The sequence below is a fragment of the Staurois parvus genome, unplaced genomic scaffold (assembly GCF_062004578.1).
Source record: "Staurois parvus isolate SC_StPar_1 unplaced genomic scaffold, SC_StPar_1.0 ptg000099l, whole genome shotgun sequence".
NCBI classification, from domain to species: domain Eukaryota; kingdom Metazoa; phylum Chordata; class Amphibia; order Anura; family Ranidae; genus Staurois; species Staurois parvus.
The window spans coordinates 4,520,007-4,540,118 of record NW_028317895.1 but is presented as its reverse complement, the minus strand read 5'-3'; the positions used below and the strand labels follow the sequence as shown (position 1 = coordinate 4,540,118).

General features: G+C 39.4%; 1 long non-coding RNA gene across 1 annotated transcript in view; it reads right to left on the bottom strand.

Moving 5' to 3' along the window:
• The window catches only part of LOC149467830 (uncharacterized), a 49,878-nt gene that overhangs the window by 11,433 nt on the left and 18,333 nt on the right, over nucleotides 1-20,112 (bottom strand). Inside the window, exon 2 of the long non-coding RNA XR_016311831.1 lies at nucleotides 9,988-10,076. This is a non-coding gene — a long non-coding RNA (uncharacterized LOC149467830). The remainder of the gene's footprint in view (nucleotides 1-9,987; nucleotides 10,077-20,112) is intronic.

The window sequence follows — 20,112 nt, the reverse complement described above, 5'->3', positions numbered from 1 at the left end:
ATTCCGAACAGAGGATATTGACATCTGAAAACGCTTTGCTATCTTCTTATAGCCTTCTCCAGCTTTGTGAGCGTCAACTATTTTCAGTTTCAGTTTTCTAGACAACTGCTTAGAAGAACCCATGGTGCTGATTGTTGGGGCAAGGTCAGATGAGTCTGGGCATTTAAAACCTTTGAGATTGACATCACTTGGTCTTCCCAGACGATGATTGAGAACAATCCATGACACTGGCAGGTCTCAGCTTTGCAAAGGGGGCAGTGCATGCTATAAATTCTGCAGGGTGCCCAAACTTTTGCAGACGCCATTTTTTTGTTTTCTGTTATTTTGAAAGTGTAAATGATGGAAATAAAATCTAAGTTTTGTTGACATATTATAAGAATGTCTAATCTGTAATTTGATGCCTTTTGGAGATTTTTCCATCTTTCCTTGGCTTCTTTATGTACATTAATACAAATTTTTAGCTGGGGTGCCCAAACTTTCGATCCCCACTGTATATATATTTATGTGATCCTGCGCACAGGTGCCGCCCTGTAGCAGTATATCTGCTATAGGGCTGTCCTAAAGTGGTTAATGCCTGTCTAACGCCTATACTAACTCTATAGGAGCGCTTGGTAAGAGTTAGAAATTTAGTCAACAAGCCCTGACAGGGGTGCTCACAATGATCAGCTTTTAATCATTTATGTAAAACCTTTATGTGAAGAAGGAAAAAAACTGTTGCTGTAACTGCTTAATAAGTGTTAGCTGGAGATTGACTTCAATTTGTTAGTCAAGTCCATCTAAAGCTGCTACTGCATCTAACACTAGTCTCTCCCTGGATCAAGGGTGTCAAACTGGCGGCTCTCCAGTTGTTGCGAAACTACAAGTCCCATCATGCCTCTGCCTTTTGGAGTCATGCTTGTAACTGTCAATCTTGCAATGCCTCATGGGATTTGAAGTTTGGCAACAGCTGGAGGGCCACCAGTTTGACACCCGTGCCCTAGGTGATACTGCTGGCCAAAGGTGGCTGCATTGCTTCTCCAGTGCAGCAGAGACATCCTGAAATAGGGAGTGTGTTACTGGCCAGATTATCAGGTGAAAATAAAGGGAAAAAAGCCTACAAAAGCAAGTGAATGCAGCCAGCACGTTTCATATTGATAAGCTGAAATACAATATATTTTTGATCAACAGGAGGGCCTGGTTTATTGTGGTTTCACACATGTACGGTACACATTGAAGCTCTGTTTTTACAGCTAATTGACAAAGTAGTTGTTCAGTGTTTCAGGGCTGAATTAGACCAGGATTACCATTAGGCACAGTGGAGCTGGGGCCAGGGGCGGACTGACCATTCGAGCACTCAGGCACTGCCCGAGGGCCCTGGGTCAGTAGGGGGCCCCATGAAATGCCCCTGGTATCTTTTACAGGCTTTTTTATTGTGTTTTGAGTGTGGGCAAGGACACAGGGGCCCCATGACCTATTGCCCTGGGGCCTAATGACTTGTCAGTCTGCCACTGGCTGGGGCTATAAGTGAAAGAGTTTTTTTCTATTTTTATTATTGATCACGCTCTTTATACTCTATTGGGAGAGGCATAGACATCTAATATGCTGTAAGCTCATTTATACATTGCCATGGTTTACCAAGCAAAGTCTGGACAAATAAAGCAAAAATACAATTTTAAATATTACCTACAGGAGTTTTAACTATTACCTACTCTATCAAAATGAAAAAATGTTTGGGCTTTGTATATACTTTAAATAAAAATGACAGACACAGTTTCTAAGCATTGCTGTATAGTATTTATTATTATACAGGATTTATATTGTGGAACAGTTTGCTCAGCACTTTACAATATAACGGGTGACAATACAGCAACTACACAGTTCAATACAAGAGGGTTAGGATCAATCTAAGAGGGAGGGGCTAGTGGTACAAAAGGTAATAACTGTGGGGGATGGACTGGTAGGAGGAATAGAAGATTCCATTATTAGCTGAAGGCCGGATAGGCTTCCCTGAAGAGATAGGTTTTCAGAGATCACCTAAAAGTGAGCAGAGTAGGCGATAGTCTGATACATTGGGGTAGAGAGTTACAGAGGATGGGGGAGCCTCTGGAGAAGTCCTGGAGACGAGCATGGGAGGAGGAGATAAGGGAGCTAGAGAGAAGGAGGTCGTGCGAGGATCGGGGAGTATGGGTGATATTTGGAGACAAGATTAGTGTTTATCATAAAGCACTAGTATTTATCATAAAGCACTTGTGGGTAGTGATGGTCAATCAGATCATAAATATTCATTGTCAATTCCATGTCACAGCAGTGGATACACAATAATTGTTCCAGAACAAGCTATCACACAACCCATCACACTGTTTTTTTTCAGAGCAGCATGGGTTTTGTACAGAAAGAGCACAGTAGTAGCTTTTTTCCTTTCAGATTGTCTGTGTGGCTGAGCTTGAGCTATTGGTCTCTTCATGCAGCAAGCTTTTTTCAATAAAGCAGAATGGAATAGTCTGTAAAATGTGAAAGGAAGCCTAGACTTGCTTCCTGGAAATATTATCTATGAAATAATCATGAGTGATATTCATTGTTCTAGCTCTTCTCCAAAGTGGGAAGACTACATGGGGAGGCCTTGGGAAGACTACATGGGGAGGCCTTGGGAAGACTACATGGGGAGGCCTTGGGAAGACAAATACTGCAGCTCAAGCCCAGTTTAGCTTTATATATCCAAATGGTTTTAATGCAATGTGTATTGCATTTGTGTGTAATTTATTTATTCTGTTTAAGACTAAACAATACACTGGATTGTTCATCTTTTAAGCCAGCAGGCATTGAATGTGGCTCATTAATATTTCATAGTTATTATTTCCAGGAAGCAAGTGGAGGTCTGGACTTCTTTTCACATGTTTTCCACGCTATCGTGGCCTGCTTTGTTGAAAAAAAGACCAATAGCTCAAGGTCAATCACAAAGACAAACTGAAAGGAAAAAGCTCTTTTTATACAAAACCCATGCTACTCTGCAAAACAGTGTGATGGGTTGTGTGATGGGTTGTGTGATGGGTTGTTCTGGAACACATACAGTATTGTGTATCCACTAGTGTAGCATGGAATTGCATAATGTATGTATTCATATCTTCTGACATCTAGTGGCAACTTGTTAATTCTATATTTAGTATTGGTCTAGTATGTTGGGGCTAGTTATTTCAGTCCTTAGATAGATCCCCTCCCTTCTTCTTCATGTTCCCTCAGTACCAACCTACACAGCAGGCCTAAGACTGAGAAGATTTTAGTGTCTTTACACTTCAAATGACTGTTGAACATCCCGTGTACTACATTTAACGTAGATCTATGTTTGAATAAATAGCCATGTCTTATTAGAGAATTTGCCTGTCTGTTGAGGATGCTAAGTCAGTAGGTGACCATACTGGCTAGATGGGCAAGATCTGAAGGAGGTGTGCCAATGCATAAAGCAGAGCTTGAAACAGAACATGGGTGCATCCAGTACTATACACGTATTTATAAAATTTAGTCGTTTTAAAAATAGTTTTAAAAATATTTATATACATCAGTTTAAAACCTATGAAATTATAAATAAGATCAAATTTTATCAAAACTAATATCATTGCCCTACACACGTTTTGTGCCCTAAATGTTAAAGTGTGCTTGGTGAAACAAGGAACACATGCTTGACACATGGGGCCATATGACTAAGCAATTTATCTGCATTTTAGTAGCAGTTTAGGTAAATAATGGATGTTCTTACATGAACATGTAAATATACAAGAAATTTTAAATAAATCAGGTACTAGGACCTTGATTTTCCTTGATGAGTCTGAATATATGTGATTTTCCTTGTAAGGTCATATATGCATCATTGCTGTTCTATGAGACCATACAGTAGTTCCAAGATAAGGACTTGTACAAATATGGTCATAAGTTGGTGCAGAGGGCCTGCCGATTCACATCATAGTTTTGTTCCTGTCAGTGCCCGTGTAATTCACATTCTGCATAATTTCAGCAATGTTTTTTTTTAAGGAAAATCATGATACCTTCTAAAGATTTCCATGTGGTTAACTTTAGCTCCGTGTACATGATATAAATGTAAATGATGAGGAATGACATACACTGATCACTAATCAAAATGAAAATAGAAATACAGAAACAATACAATTAAAATGTCAGCCAGGACAGGAAGACAGAGTACAGATGTATGGCAGTTGGAGCCCTACATCTGTACTTAGAGTACAGATCTATGCCCCCCCCCCCCCAGAAAAAAAGCTAATTTTTAAGACACCATGCAAGCAAACCAAAAATGAAAATAACTGTTATTATATGTATCCATTAAAATAACATATATACATGTTATACCATACTATATACAGTCTTTCCTTTTCTTTTTTTTAACAATGCCTTGTTTTTTGTTGGATGTGGCATCTTCCCACCATTAGAGTTATCTTAATAATAATCTACAGATGTATGACAGCACAGAAGACAAATATGCATGTTATCCACTTGCCCTCCTGAGGATTTACCCCCCTTCATGACCAGGCCATTTTTTGTGTTACGGCTCTGTGTTACTTTAACTGACAATTGCACGGTCATGCAACTTTGAACCCAAATTAAATTTATGTCCTTTCTTTTCCATAAACTGAGCTTTCTTTCAGTGGTATTTGATCGCCTATGCGCTATAAAAAAAAAACGACAATTTTGAGAAGAAAACTATATTTTTGACTTTTTGCTAATACACAAATCCAGTAAAAAAATGTAAAACAAATTTTGTCATAAATTTACACCAAAATGTATTCTGCTACATGTCTTTGCTAAAAAAAAAAAAACCCAATACATGTAAATTAATTGGTTTACATGAAGGTTATAGTGTTTACAAATGGCAGTATATATACTGGGATTTAAAAATGTTTTTACAAGTAATGGTGGTGATCAGCGACTTATAGCAGGACTGCAGGACTGCGGTGGACATTCTTAAACTGGGGGGAACTGACTTGGTGTCACTGACATCCCCAGTGACACCAATACAGTGATCAGTGCTAAAAAAAAAAGCTCTGACCCTGTACTAATGGAACTGGGCAGGAAGGGGTTAACATGAGGGGTGATCAAAGGGTTCATTGTTTGCTGGAAGTGTTTTACTATGGGGCTGTGTCAGTGTGCTTCACTGTAATCACACTGTTCCGGAGCTGACAGGGAAGAGAACTGTTAGTAAACAAAACAGTTCTCCTAGAGGCAGCCTGTGAACAGCACAGTAAAAGCTTCTGCAGCTATCCTCTCTAGTTGAGCCAAGATACACAATCAAGGCTGGGAATGCACACACTTTTAATTACAGAAAGTGACTTTTATTTTTTGAGCCCAAGGAGAGAGGGAGAAGAAAGTGACTGCTCTGGGCTTCAATAAAATGGCAGCCTCCAGCAATGAGATACAGGAGCAATGCTATGGACAATTTACAGCACACAGTAATATTGGTAGCATAATTAATGTGGGATGTATGTTCTTTTGTTAAAGAACATTCATTGCTAGCAAACTGTTATGGGTAAAGTTCCACATAAAATTTGGTGGATATAATAAAGCCTGGTACACACTGCAAGTTTTTTTTTTTTTGTGCAACCCAGTGGTTGTTGACAATTGATGTTGGTGTGGCGATCTCCCCTGCTGTGCTATTGTATTCTGACAGGGAGACTCCCCTCCACACCCGCCAGAATACACTGATCAGCACTCACAGCCATTGGCAGCAATTACCATCTGCAAGCATCTGCAGATTCTGGCTGGAATGACAGGTGTATGTGAAGCACTGTGAACACTGACTCTATACAATTTCGTGACAGGCTGACGGCGACCTATCATTGCATTGTATGGATTACCTACAGATTACCTGAGGATAGGGACAGAAAATCATGGCTGGACATGACTGTCTGTACACAGCCATAACCATCTGTCCCTAATCACAGGTAATCACTGGCTATGCGAACAGCTGCATACAGCCACTGATACCTTGGTCACCTTCAGCCTGTCATTGCTCTGTATGGACTGAGTGACCACAGCTCTTGGCACACACCTGTCATTCCAGCTGCAGGAATCCACAGATATTTGCTGCTGGAAATCACAGTGTGTTCTATTTGCTAATGTAAATGAGGCTTTAGGGATGATTGCTGGGGAGGTGCACACTTTCTATTTATCCTGATGACCAATGTGATCAGGACAAAAAGGTGACTGGAAATTCAATTCTTTACAGGTGTTACCAGATCAGGGGGGTAGGGGAAATCGTATCTTCCATTGAGAATACCTTCTTGGTGACAACTGTCTTAAAGAAGATATTCCCCGACTTTAAAGAGGTTTGCTATCACTGTGTATTAGGAAGTGGAAGGAAATCTTCCCAAAGACACACAGGAAATAAAAAAAAGTTTAGGCTATAAACAATATTAGTAGTCATTAGTATTAGTAACAGTATTAGTAGTCATTAGTATTAGCAGTCATTAGTATTAGTAGTCATTAGTATTAGTAACAGTATTAGTAGTCATTAGTATTAGTACTCATTCACTCCCTTATTATTTCACGCCTTGACTACTGTAACTCCCTCCTCATTGGCTTACCTCACCGCAGGCTATCCCCGCTTCAGTCTATCTTGAATGCTGCGGCCAGACTCATCCACCTTACAAACCGCTCCGTATCCGCCACACCCCTCTGCCAATCCCTTCACTAGCTTCCAATTGCCCAAAGGCTAAAATTCAAAATGCTAACATTGACGTATAAAGCTATTCATAATACTGCCCCAAACTACATCACTGATTTGGTATCCAAATACCACCCAAAATGTACTCTCCGCTCCTCACTAGACCTTCTACTCTCTAGTTCCCTGGTCTCCTCCTCCCAAGCCCATCTCCAGGACTTTTCCAGGGCTTCCCCCATTCTCTGGAACTCCCTACCCCAATCCATCAGACTATCACCTACTCTCCTCACCTTTAGGTGCACCCTGAAAACCTGTCTCTTCAGGGAAGCCTACCCCGCCCTCAGCTAATTACTGAACTCCTCTACACCCCCTACCACTCCATCCCCCACAGCTATTTCCTCCTGTACCACTATACCCTCCCTCCTAGATTGTAAGCTCCAAGGAGCAGGGCCCTCAAACCCCTCGTGTATCGCATTGTGTTGTTATTGTACTGTCTCGTGTACTGTCTCCCATTATAATATACAGCGCTGAGCTATCTATTGGTGCTATATAAATACTGTATAATAATAATAATAATTAGTAACAGTATTAGTAGTCATTAGTATTAGTAACAGTATTAGTAGTCATTAGTTTTAGTAGTCAATAGTATTAGTAGTCATTAGTATTAGTAGTCAATAGTATTAGTAACAGTATTAGTAGTCATTAGTATTAGTAGTCAATAGTATTAGTAGTCAATAGTATTAGTAACAGTATTAGTAGTCAATAGTATTAGTAACAGTATTAGTAGTCAATAGTATTAGTAACAGTATTATTAGTCATTAGTATTAGTAGTCATTAGTATTAGTAGTCAATAGTATTAGTAGTCAATAGTATTAGTAGTCAATAGTATTAGTAACAGTATTAGTAGTCATTAGTATTAGTAACAGTATTAGTAGTCATTAGTATTAGTAGTCATTAGTATTAGTAACAGTAATAGTAGTAATTAGCATTGGTAACAGTATTAGTAGTCATTAGTAACAGTATTAGTAGTCATTAGTATTAGTAGTCATTAGTATTAGTAACAGTATTAGTAGTCATTAGTATTAGTAGTCAATAGTATTAGTAACAGTATAAGTAGTCATTAGTATTAGTAGTCATTAGTATTAGTAACAGTATTAGTAGTCATTAGTATTAGTAGTCATTAGTATTAGTAACAGTATTAGTAGTCATTAGTTTTAGTAGTCAATAGTATTAGTAGTCAATAGTATTAGTAGTCAATAGTATTAGTAGTCAATAGTATTAGTAACAGTATTAGTAGTCATTAGTATTAGTAGTCATTAGTATTAGTAGTCAATAGTATTAGTAGTCAATAGCATTAGTAACAGTATTAGTAGTCATTAGTATTAGTAACAGTATTAGTAGTCATTAGTATTAGTAGTCATTAGTATTAGTAACAGTAATAGTAGTAATTAGCATTGGTAACAGTATTAGTAGTCATTAGTATTAGTAACAGTATTCGTAGTCATTAGTATTAGTAGTCATTAGTATTAGTAACAGTATTAGTAGTCATTAGTATTAGTAGTCAATAGTATTAGTAGTCAATAGTATTAGTAACAGTATTAGTAGTCATTAGTATTAGTAGTCATTAGTATTAGTAGTCAATAGTATTAGTAGTCAATAGTATTAGTAACAGTATTAGTAGTCATTAGTATTAGTAACAGTATTAGTAGTCATTAGTATTAGTAGTCATTAGTATTAGTAACAGTAATAGTAGTAATTAGCATTGGTAACAGTATTAGTAGTCATTAGTATTAGTAGTCATTAGTATTAGTAACAGTATTAGTAGTCATTAGTATTAGTAGTCAATAGTATTAGTAACAGTATAAGTAGTCATTAGTATTAGTAGTCATTAGTATTAGTAACAGTATTAGTAGTCATTAGTATTAGTAGTCATTAGTATTAGTAACAGTATTAGTAGTCATTAGTTTTAGTAGTCAATAGTATTAGTAGTCAATAGTATTAGTAGTCAATAGTATTAGTAGTCAATAGTATTAGTAACAGTATTAGTAGTCATTAGTATTAGTAGTCATTAGTATTAGTAGTCAATAGTATTAGTAGTCAATAGCATTAGTAACAGTATTAGTAGTCATTAGTATTAGTAACAGTATTAGTAGTCATTAGTATTAGTAGTCATTAGTATTAGTAACAGTAATAGTAGTAATTAGCATTGGTAACAGTATTAGTAGTCATTAGTATTAGTAACAGTATTAGTAGTCATTAGTATTAGTAGTCATTAGTATTAGTAACAGTATTAGTAGTCATTAGTATTAGTAGTCAATAGTATTAGTAGTCAATAGTATTAGTAGTCAATAGTATTAGTAACAGTATTAGTAGTCATTAGTATTAGTAGTCATTAGTATTAGTAGTCAATAGTATTAGTAACAGTATTAGTAGTCATTAGTATTAGTAGTCAATAGTATTAGTAGTCAATAGTATTAGTAACAGTATTAGTAGTCATTAGTATTAGTAGTCAATAGTATTAGTAACAGTATTAGTAGTCATTAGTATTAGTAGTCAATAGTATTAGTAGTCAATAGTATTAGTAACAGTATTAGTAGTCATTAGTATTAGTAGTCATTAGTATTAGTAGTCAATAGTATTAGTAGTCAATAGTATTAGTAACAGTATTAGTAGTCATTAGTATTAGTTACAGTATTAGTAGTCATTAGTATTAGTAGTCATTAGTATTAGTAACAGTAATAGTAGTAATTAGCATTGGTAACAGTATTAGTAGTCATTAGTATTAGTAACAGTATTAGTAGTCATTGTCATGTTAGCTGGACAGTTTAGTCTGAATTTGAATGTGGAGCAAAATATAATAGAGGCATGTTATATAAAAAGGAATTGATATTCTAAATGCTACACAAATGAATGGCGTGAGAGTGGAATAGTCCTTTAAATAAGGTTTGCAATGGTAATACAGCAGCTTATGTAGGAGACAAATCCACTGCATAATGCATGTCACCTGAGTGCCATGTTTAGTTATTACAAGATGGGGTCAGAAGCACTCTTCTATGAACACACCCTTCCCCCTCACCTACTCTTGTTATACAGCTGACAGATGTACATAAAATACACAGAATCTACCATCATGAAATATTTAAAGCAAATTACCACTAGAATCAGCTGGAATTAAGTTCCTTCATTAAAAACTTATTAGTCTTAGAATTATGTGGAAGCTGATGATCCTACTAACGGATTGTAATTTCTAAATGATGTCTTTCTAACAGTCTTCCAATGTATAATAAATGTGAAGAGCATGTTAGTTCCCGTGTGTCAGAAATAATAGCAGAGGTCTGTCTCACCTTTGGGTCCATTTCCAAGCTGGCAGTCCCACAACGGAGCCAATTACGTGACCACGGTGACTTTTAGATGTCCAGACGAGGACCTTTTCCTTTCCATAAAAAAAAGGAAGCAAAGCTTATTCCAATTACACTGCTCAGAAAAGCAAATTAGATATAATCTATTGCTAATTAAACATTTGTCAGTTATAGTCTAGGTCATTTTTACAACATCTTCTATTAGAAAACTGTGCAATTGCAAACACCTTAATTTACTAAAATGCCTAGTGATTAATTGTCATTAGTAGCAGTTGATAGCTGGGTTAAATGGTTCATGATGATGTAAGCTATACAAGTTGCAAACATTAGCATGTAGTCACATCCAGCATAGTGTCATCATGCGAGATTGGTTACTATTATATTCTAGACATGCCCTTACACAGAATAGCTGTTAGTAGATCTAAAGGAAATTTTACAGTCACATAACACACAGTAGGAAATTAATTAATCTGTTTAGCAACTGATTGTTACTAGCAATTTTATTACTGGGTTTGTGAATATTTTAGTGTGTAGCTCTAGTGTAAATTTTTATACGTGCTGTGAAAATGTTTATGTAGTGCTGTAGTTTTTTTGCTAAATTCCCTTTTTGTATTTTTGTGATTCTGTAAGAAGCTGCAGTCAGTCGATCTGAACCTGGACTAATTCACCAGGACTAATTCTCAATGTATATATTATATTTTCTCTACCACTTGCTGTTTGAGCTTTCTCCAGCAGGCTGTGCTAGAGATGTGTCATTCTGTGTTATGAATGTTGCCCTCCAGAGGATTTATCCTTTATCCTGACCAGGCCGTTTTTTGCGATATTTCGCTGTGTTACTTTAACTGACAATTGTGCAATCATGCAAAGCTGTACTTAAATGAAATTTATGTCCTTTTTTTCCCCCACAAATAGATCTTTCTTTTGGTGGTATTTGATCTTCTGTGCGTTTTTATTTTTTGCGCTTTTTTGCGCTATAAATTTCATCATAAATTTAGGCCAAAATGTATTCTGCTACATGTCTTTATTAAAAAAATCCAAATACATGTCAATTAATTAGTTTACATGAAAGTTATAATGTCTACATATGGCGGTATATATACTGGGGGGTTTTTTATACTAGTAATGGCGGCGATCAGCAACCTATAGCGGGACTGCGGCGGGTATTCTGACACTGGCGGGGAACTAACTGCCACTGACATCCCAATAACAATAACACAGTAATCAGTGCTAATAAAAAGCACTGATACTGTACTAATGACACTAAGCAGGCAGGGGTTAACATCTGGGGTGATCAAAGGGTTAACTGTGTGCTGTTTTACTGTATATGCTGTGTGTGTTTTACTAGAAAAACATGCTGCTGTGTATTTCTCTGCTGTGCAGAGCAATACACAGCAGCATGTTATTGCTGGCCGGAAAGAGACCTGTGTTGTTTACACACAGGTCTCTCCCCTGTCAGTGTTACTCGGCGATCGCCGGGTGCCGGTGGGGAATCTCTGGCCGGGACCCGATGATTGGCATCTGTAGCCGCCGATGGCAGCACTGGTAGGGCAACGCACATGCCCCCTACCCGGAAATGCAAATCACGTATATATACACGTGATTTTGCACAGCCATGCCGCCCTGTATCTGTACTTCTGTTATATGGTGGAGAGAAAGCAGTTAATGACCTAGCCAAACAACAGGCTTTGGGGACCCTTTGATATGTGCTGAAGAATTGTTAAATATTTGAGACAATTTCCATTCTGTCTCTTCCCTCATGGATGTTTGTCCTGTGAGAATATAATGGGAACGTGGCAGAGAGGCTGGGCTACAGTTTCAAAAAGCAAGTTTAGCAGAGGAAATTGATTTTAAAATAATGCATGTAAGTTATGTTATTAGTAGCTGAATTATGAAAAAAAAAATTACTTTAATATCACTTTAACAGCCAACCCGTGTTCTTACCTGTTGCCGATATTTTCATACTGCCCAGTTGCCCCTACTGGAGCCAAGTGAAATAATCAGTACTTGTGGGAATCTGTGGACATGTGACGTATCCCTTTCCTCCTATAATGTCACCCAGTGATTAATCATTAGATCAAAATACATCCAGATGGGGCACGGGAAATGTCCTTCGCTTCAGGAATCAGACTTAATTTGCTTTTTGAGTTTACTTCAGTGGGTGGGTAAGGGGGGAGGAAAGTTTAATTCTGTAGCAGAAATGGTGGGCTATTAAATCAACCTGTTATTTTGGCCTAAATGGGCAAATCATAGCTTTTAGGCATTTAAATAAAATTGCAGTGTTTGTGGGATAGCATAAGATTTGGACTTGTGTAGCTGGGTCCTGCCATTGGCTGTGTGCCACTCTCTCTCTCACTTCCCTTCTGGCATCAGTGGCTTTAGCCAATCAACAGCAGCAGAAAGGACTTGCTGCGCAGCTGCCAAGGATCATGGTACATGTAGTCCTTAAAGGAGCACTGTACAATACAAGCGGAAGGAGTCTAATGGAGCTGTGGAATTCAATATCCAGGATTTTTTGCTCAAAAATGGAGGGGAGACCAGAACTTTTCACAGACAAAATTATGAGAGATCGGGGCAGACAGTGTGGGGAAACCAATGCATGCAGAAACACGGATATGCATGCCTATACTGGGAGAGAGCCTGGTAAGGGCTGGAGTTGTGTGTGGTGTCTATGCAGGCTGAGGACTGAGCCACTGAGAACCTCTGGTGATGCAGACTGCAGGGCACAGACCTGCAGGTCCTACCAGTCTGTGCCCACCTTCAGAGGGACTGATCTTGAGAGAGCCATTGAGAGTAACGCTGGGGCTGAGCCTTGCAAGGACCTGGTTTTGAGAACTGAGACTTCTGGTACAGCTGACCACCAAGTGTATGGTACCTGACTTGTTGCACGCCAGGAGACTGCCAACAGAACTGCCAAATTAATCCCTTTCTGCAGACAGTTAATGCCAATAGAGACTGATCCTTACCTAAAAGCCCATCAGCCAACTGTTTGTGGACAGCAATAAAAGAGACAGCTTTATGTGCACCAATTTACAGAAGGGCCCCAAAGATAGCCAGCTAATATTAAAATTAGGCACCAGTTACCATGCAGCCACTCCCAGGGGTACTTATCTTAGGGTGCACATGAGGACCTTTATACATTATATGGCGTCCTCGCACTCTAACCACGCGTGTGCGGCTCCGGGAGCATGCAGCGCGGTGATCGGTGATCCCCTGTTAACCTCGGACACAGCAGATCACCAATCAATGGAAAGAGCCGAATATGTCAGCTCGGTCATGTGATCAACTGTGTCCAACCACAGCTGATCGCATGTAAATAGGGAAATGCTGGTTATCGGCATTTCTCTCCTCACACACTGTCACGCTGACAGCTCAAGAGGAGAGCCAGTAGGGTAAGGAGTAAGGAGTCCTTGGAAGGGACATGTACATTGATCATCAGGGCACTGATGATCAGTGTGCCCTGATGATCAGTGTAGCCCCAGCAGTGCCACCTGGCAGTGCTCATCAATGCCAGCTGTCAGTGCTCATCAATGCCACCTGCCAGTGCCCATCAGTGCCACATCAATGCCACATATCAGTGCCTACCAGTGCACATCAATGCCACATATCAGTGCCCATCTGAGCTGCCTTTCAGTGTCACCTATCAGTGCCACCTATCAATGCCAGTCAGTGCCACCTATCAGTGCTGCCAATCAGTGCCACCTATCAGTGTCAGTCAGTGCCGCCTATCAGTGCCAGTCAGTGCTGCCTATCAGTGCACATCAGTGCCGCCTATCAGTGCCCGTCAGTGCTGCCTATAAGTGCCGCCTAACAGTGGCAGTCAGTGCCACCTAACAGTGCTAGTCAGTGCCAGCTATCAGTGCCATATATGAGTGCTTCCTTTCAGTGCCCATCAGTGATGCCTATCAATGCCCATCAGTGCCACCTACTAGTGCCTCCTCATCAGTGCCTATCAGTGCAGCCTATCAGTGCCCATCGCTGCAGCCTCATTAGCACACATCAGTGAAGGAGAAAAATCACTTATTTACAAAATTTTATAACAAAAACTAAGAAAAAACTTTTTAAAAAAAAAATTTCAGTTGTTTTAGGTTTGTTTAGAAAAAAAACCCAGAGGTGAATAAATACCACCAAAAGAAAGCTCCATCTGTCTCAAAAAAATGATAAAAATTTCATATGGGTACAGTGTTGCATGACCGCGCAATTGTCATTCAAAGTGCAACAGCGCTGAAAGCTGAAAACTGGCCTTGGCAGGAAGGGGGTATAAGTGCCCTGTAGGCAAGTGGTTAAGTTACACAAGTGTGAGTGGTCTTCAGTATAAACCAGGTACTTCATTGTGGACCAAGCAGTTTTTTTGGGGTTTTTTTAATTCTTTATTTTGAAGAAATAGTATAACAACTTTTACAACAAGGTGACATTTGAATGGAATGTAGATAAACTTGGTACATCAATAGATACACAGTTGTGTTTCCATACAGACAGCATATGAAACCCTGAAATGTGCAATACAATTAGTAACTTGAAGCTGAACCATTGTAGCCACATTCCCGAAACATACTATTTCTTCCTTCATTTTATATATTTGGGGACCAAGCAGTTTAAGTAGTTGTGGCAGAACACAGGACCCATCAAACTAAGCGCCTTCTCTGGGGAAAGCGCTACAATTATTTACATGTTGTCTCAAATAGCACTTAAGGCTCCTTTCAGATAGGGCGGATCCATCGGCGTGATCCGTCTGCTCAGCGGGGGATCTTTCCGCTGATCCTCGCTGAGCAGGCAGATGACAGGTCTCTGTCCACTCTACTGCTGCAGAGCAGATACAGACATAGCCCGTTGATTTAAATGGAACAGTCAGATGGAAACGGACCACCTGTCCATTTCCACCCAATTGTCATCCGATCTGATCCGCTGGATGATCCCCTTCTGTCTGTTTTTGGCATACAGGATTGGATCCGATTGTCAGCGGGCAATAGTCCGCTGACACCCGCCAGTCCATAGAAGTCTATGCATAGACCGATCGGGTTTGCCTGAAAAACGGACAGGCGGACCCCATCGGTCCGCTCATGTGAAAAGGGCCTTATATTCCCAGCATCATTGACACAAGCTAGGACTTCAATTTAGGTTTATGGTAAGAGCACCTGAGTTGGCTACTGAAATTAAGAAAGGCCATAATTTGCCAGTGACACCAACCCATCAATCAGTGTCAGCAGTTTGTAACTCTGGGCAAGTTTCAAAGAATTTGATTCTCTATTTCAGTGCAGATATTATTGCTAGTTAGCATTGCTGTTATAAGTTAGCAATGGTTTACTAACTTTCCCCATGTACTCTGTACAGCGGAAGAGATGAAACAAAAGCAACAGTTTCCAATGTATGGTATTTTGGCTGCTACGTATATATTACACAATGCTTCATATGCTCAAGCTGTTTGTTTGTTTTTTTTTCTATAATGTGCTCAGCGGAACTTCAACAATTTTTCTGTACCAACAAGGGGTAATTGCTCCTAAAATGGATGCAAAAACCAGTTCTTCAAAAAGACTGTATGTGAACACGCTGCAAAATATATTCCCATGGGCAACAAGTTTAAAAGACCTATGTAGTCAATCAAACCTAGGTGTCTTATGGCCAAAGTTAAGAAAGCTATAGATAATAGGAAAAGATATTTTATTAAATATAAAAATTAAGGAACGCTATCATTGTTTAAACATTACAAAGCATATAACAGAATATGCAAAAAGGAAATAAAGTCTACAAAAATTGAAAACGAACGACAGATTGCAAAATACAGCAGGACAAACCCCGAAAAATTCTTAAAATATATTAATAGTAAAAAGGTCCGAGCATGTAGGCCCTTTACAAAATAATCTAGAGTGGGTGACTGGGGACAAAGAGAAGGCAAATTTATTAAATACCTTCTTCAGCTCTGCGTATACAAAGGAGCATGGGGAACTCTTGTTCACAATGGGCATGGTATTGACACAGCTCCAGATGATCCACATTGGCTCACAATTGATATGATCCAAAAATATTTAGACTGTATAAAGGTGAATAAAGCACCTGGACCGGATAGCATACACCCAGGGGTCCTTAAAGAATTGAGCTCAGTCATTTCGAAGCCATTGTTTCTAATTTTTAGGGACTCTTTAATGACTGGCATAGTACCACTGGATTGGCGTAAGGCCAATGTGGTGCCAATATTTAAGAAGGGGTCAAAATCTTTACCAAGTAATTATAGACCTGTTAGTTTAACTTCTATAGTTGGGAAGATACTGGAGAGTTTAATAAAAGACCACATACTATAGATGAGTTCTTGCTGGAAAAAAAATATTTTAAAGCAACAGACAGCATGGATTCATGAAAGACAGAAGTTGTCAAACAAATCTGATTTCTTTTTATGAAGAGACAAACCTTGGACAGAGGGGTGGCGGTGGACGTGGCATACTTGTATTTTGAGCGTTTGACACAGTTCCCCACACACAGTTCCCCACACACAGTTCCCCACACACAGTTCCCCACACGCAGCTAATGTGTAAGGTAAAGTCTACAGGCTTGGAAAAATCTGTATGTAAATGGACAGAAAACTGTCTAAAAGATCGTATTCAGAGAGTAGTGGTTAATGATTCATACTCTGAATGGTCTGGGGTCATCAGTGATGTACCCTAAGGTTCAATGTTGGGCCCCCTACTTTTTAATATATTTATAAACAACATAGGGCCTGGGATTAAAAATACCATTTTAGTCCTTGCAGATGACACCAAATTGTGCAGTGGAATAACGTCATTTGCCTTCCTCTGGATCAACTCTGGGTATAGGATAATAACTTTTTTTTTTTTTTATGGTTGAACTGGATGGACTTTTGTCTTTTTTCAGCCAGACTAACTATGTAGCTATGTAATTTAGCAGGTGTTCTCTGTTACAGTGCCTTGTAAAAATAATCATACAGCTTGAAAATTTCCACATTTTGTCATGCTACAACCAAAAATGTAAATGTATTTTATTGGGATTTTATGTGATAGACCAACACAAAGTGGCACATAATTGTGAAGTGGAAAGAAAATGATAAATGGTTTTTAACATTTTTTACAAATAAATATGTGAAAAGTACATTTGTATTCAGCCCCCCTGAGACAATACTTTGTAGAACCACCTTTCACTGCAATTACACCTACAAGTCTTTTTGGGGATGTCTCCACCAGCTTTGCACATCTAGAGAGTGACATTTTTGCCCATTCTTCTTTGCAATAGAGCTCAAGCTCTGTCAGATTGGATAGAGAGCGTCTCTGAACAGCTCTGTAACTCTGGCTGTATGTTTAGTGTCGTTGACCTGCTCGAAGGTGAACCTCCGCCCCAGTTTCAAGTTTTTTGCAGACTCTAACAGGTTTTATTCTAAGATTGCCCTGAATTTGGCTCCATCCATCTCCCCATCAAATCTGAACAGCTTCCCTGTCCTTGCTAAAGAAAAGCATGCCCACAACATGATGCATCCACCACCATGTTTCACGGTGGGGATGGTGTGTTCAAGGTCATGTGCAGTGTTAATTTTCCACCACAGATAGCATTTTGCTTTTAGGCCAAAAAGTTCAAATTTGGTCTCATCTGACCAGAGCACCTTCTTCCACATGTTTGCAGTGTCCTCCACATGGCTTCTCACAAACTGCAAATGGGACTTTTTATGGCTTTCTTTCAACAATGGCTTTCTTCTTGCCACTCTTCCATAAAGGCCAGATTTGTGGAGTGCACAACTAATAGTTGTCCTGTGGACAGATTCTCCCACCTGAGCTGGGGATCTGTACAGCTCCTCCAGAGTTACCAAGGGCCTCTTGGCTGCTTCTCTGAATAATGCTCTCCATGCCCAGCCTGTCAGTTTAGGTGGACGGCCATGTCTCGGTAAGTTTGTAGTTGTGCCATACTCTTTCCATTTTCAGATAATGGATGTTTAAACAACTCCCTGAGATGTTCAAAGCTTGGGATATTTTTTTATAACCTAACCCTGCTTTAAACTTATCCATAACTGTATCCCTGATCTGTCTGTTGCGTTCCTTGACCTTCATGATGCTTTTTGTTCACTAATGTTCTCTAACCAACCTCTGAGGGCTTCACAGAACTGTTGGATTTATACTGAGATTACATTACACACAGGTGGACTCTATTTACTAATTAGGTGACTTCTGAAGGCAACTGGTTCCACTAGAATTTAGTTAGGGGTATTCAGAGTAAAGGGGGCTAAATACAAATGCAGGCCATTTTTTTTAGATATTTACTGTATTTGTAAAAAAATTTGAAAAGCATTTATCATTTTCCTTCTACTTCACAATTATGTGCCACTTTGTGTTGGTCTATCACAGCAATGGGCAAACTACGGCCCGCGGGCCGTATACGGCCCGGCGGACCTTTTAATCCGGCCCGCGGAGCGTCAGGATGTGTGTAGGCGGGGCAGCATGACGAACGTGAGGGGAGCTAGGCTCCTCTCACAGTCCGCCCTGAAGACCAGAACGTTGCGGGAACACGGCGAGAGGAACGCGCGGAGCAAAGGTAAGTGAATTGACACAGGGGGGACTTGGCTTACTACTTGGGGGGGAATAGTACTATGGGGGATGAAATAATATGGGGAATGAATTACTATAGGGGGGATAAATTACTATATGGGGGATGAATTACTATGGGGGATGAATTACTATATGGGGGATGAATTACTATGGGGGATGAATTACTATATGGGGGATTAATTACTATGCTTACTATGGGGGAATATTACTATACTTACTATGTATGACACATACACATCATTCATCTACTCTTGGTCCGGCCCCCGGGTCCAATATATGAACCCATTGCGGCCCTCAAGTCAAAAAGTTTGCCCACCCCTGGTCTATCACATACAATCCCAATAAAATATGTTATTTAAGTTTTTGGTTTTAACATGACAAAATGTGGAAAATTTCAAGGGGTATGAATACTTTCTCAAGACACTGTATATGCTGAGCTCGTCATTATGGCTTATATTCAACTCAAGCTGACAAAATCAGAGTTAAATAAAAAGCAGTAGAAGTCATTAATTTTCCTCAGCTAGTTACTCTGCAATGATTACAGGGATGTAAAAAAATATATTTTTTTTTAAACCACTCTGTAATGTTTGAGGTATATTTAGACACTCATAAAACATAATTTTTATCTGTAGGGTTCTAGTAATTAAATAGGTTCACCTATTTTGCTTTTTTTAAAATCTAGTGATTAATTGGCTTTGCATTTAAATCCATGTGCTGTGCGCAGTTCTGTAGGTTCCAGCAGCTACTTCCAGTATGTACATCAAGGTACAAGCTGCACGTCTCCTGGCAGTGATGTAGCAAGCTTTGCCAGGACTACATATGCCATGTTGCCTTGTGTTGGTTCTGTAGACCACAGGCATGCATTGGGTCCCAGAGTATGTAGGCTGAACATTTAGGCATGCTGTGTGTCTGCATATTGACTTGTATTCTAGACCAGCCTTTCTCAACCAGGGTGCCCAGGTGTACCCTGGTGTGCCTTCAGGCTTCTTCAGGGGTGCCTTGACAAAATGCCCAAAAATTGTACACAAGCTAGCAGGTGGATCAATCTTGCCTTTTAGTACACAAAGTTACAGGTTTTCATGGTGCAATTTTATGACCTTCTAGCTGCCTGCAACCTAACAACCAATGACATCATCAGTTGATAAGGAGGACATGGATTGCATGGACATCATCCTTGTTTGCCCCTCTCTGTGAGCACTGGGGTAACATTAGCAGATTTAGGGAGAGAAACAGAGAAACACACTGGAATACTAGTTGGTACCAGTATGCAAAAGTGTATTTGCTTTGGAAGAATAAATCACCTCTAACATTGGGTGTACTGAATGGGTATAGAATAGTTTTTTACATTTTAGAATGGGGTGCCTTGAGATTGTGAAGAATTTTAAAGGGTGCCTTGAGATTATCCATAATTTTAAAGAGTACCTTGACTGAAAAAAAGGTTGAGAAACCCTGTTCTAGAGCAGGACCAAACATCCTGGGGTGACAACACTGCTCCTGCATAGGCACACACTTAGAATCAGTGCATCCAAAAGCAGACATGATAACATAGCTTAAAGTGGAGTTCCACCCAAAA